The following is a 2,128-nucleotide window of genomic DNA, read 5'->3' as shown; positions in this document are numbered from 1 at the left end:
AAACTTTTTATATCAACATGTTGAAGAAGTATCTTCAAAGAGCAAAAGATGTCATCTTAGATACAGCGTGTGCTGTGTTTGACAATGTTAGCAACTCAAGTATAGACATCCATGAGGATGAAGAGTTGCTGGAGATAGCACCAACCTCTGGATCAGAATCAATAAAGGATATTATGTTTGGCTTAAACATTGACCTGCATCAGGAACGTCAAATGAAATAACTTGTGCGGGAGTATGAAGATTTTACGGACATCCCTGGAACATCAAACAAAGGTGAGCATAAAATAGAACTTACATCACATGAACCAGTGAGGAGTAAGCCATACTCGGTACCATATGGTGTCAGAGCATCCCTTAGGAAAGAGATAAATAGTATGCTAGACATGGGGATCATCCAGGAGTCGGCATCCCCTTATGCTTCGCCAGTACTGATGGTAAAGAAATCTGATGGGCCAAATAGAGTATGTATCGACTTTAGAAAACTTAATCGTATTACTATATTTGATCCAGAACCAATGGTTACAGCAGATGATAATTTTGCCAGGTTATCAGAAAGCAATTTCTTTACAAAGATTGATTTCACCAAGGGCTACTGGTAGATCAAGGTTCGATCAGAAGATGTCCCAAAGACAGCTTTTGTTACTCCTGATGGCCAATATGAATTTCTTGAAATGCCTTTTGGGATGGTTCATGCAGGAGCCACATTGGTTAAGTGTATGCGAACACTTCTTAAAGGTCTCGATAATGTGGAATGCTATATAGATGACTTACTGGTACACACAAAGTCATGGCCTGAAAATTTAGAAACTTTGTAAGAGCTATTTCAGCGTATTCGAAATGCAAATCTCATTGTTATGCCAAGCAAGTGTACTTTGGCTTCAGAAATGGTGTAATTCCTTGGGCATGATATCCAGGGAGGCACTTTGAGTCTTCAGGAAACCAATATTAGTAAAATTCAATCAGCCCCACAACCAAAGACTGAAAAGGAGGTAAGATCGCTTTTAGGACTTACGGGATTTTATTGTGCTTATGTCCCAAACTATGCAACCATTGCTGCTCCGCTATCTGGCCTGACAAAGAAGGGGAAAAGTAATGTCGTACAGTGGCAGGAGCCTCAAGTGAAAGCATACAACAATCTGAAGTCTATACTGGTTAATAAACCTGTCCTGCACCTTCCAGACCTAAACAGAAGATTCATCTTGAGAACAGATGCTTCGGACGTGGGACTAGAGACAGCGTTACTTCAGGAATATGAGGATAGTTTGTTCCCCGTGAGTTTCGCCAGCCGTAAACTGTTGGACAGGGAGCAAAGATACAGCACTATGGAGAAAGAGTGTTTGGCTATTGCGTGGGCTCTACAGAAATTCAGAATGTATTTGTATGGTGTTGACTTCCTGTTACAAACTGATCATCAACCTTTGGCATTTTTGAACAGTTCGAAGTTTACAAATGACAGAATAATGATATGGGCAATGTTCTTGCAAAATCATCGATTCAGAGTAGAATCAATAAAAGGTAGTTTAAACGTTGGTGCTGATTTTTGAAGCAGAGTAGTGGGATAATTCTTGTCACAATGCCGGGTTAACTTTTTGACGAGATGTCTATACATATAATGGTGACTAAACCTTGATAAATTGAATTATAATGTTGGGAGTATAAATTTGAAAATTTATACTTAAAAGATGGGCCTGTGTCACAAATCAATATATCTGCGTATATATTTATATATTAGCCCTGTATTATATTGATGTATAAGGTTTTTTGTACATCATCATAAGCATTTTATTATTGTTTATTGTTATAATTACTGTTTACATACGGTCTTATTCTATAGTTTATTTCTGCGTATATATTTATATATCAGCCCTGTATTATATTGATGTATAATGATTTTTGTATATCATCATAAGCATTTTATTTCGTTTGTTATAATTACTGGTTATGCACGGTCTTATTCTATCGTTTTTCATGTTAAAGTAGTTGAACTTTTATTTACTGAAAACAATGAGTGTAAAACTTGTGTGCTTGTTCTATTGTTACTAGTTAACGCTAGTTTCTTTACTTTAATTTGTAATATGTACATTAAGTCCTTCACAACAGATGTCGCCCCGCTATCCATGGATACATA

The sequence above is a fragment of the Palaemon carinicauda genome, chromosome 9 (assembly GCF_036898095.1).
Source record: "Palaemon carinicauda isolate YSFRI2023 chromosome 9, ASM3689809v2, whole genome shotgun sequence".
Classification (NCBI taxonomy): Eukaryota; Metazoa; Arthropoda; class Malacostraca; order Decapoda; family Palaemonidae; genus Palaemon; species Palaemon carinicauda.
This window is presented reverse-complemented; position numbering follows the sequence as displayed.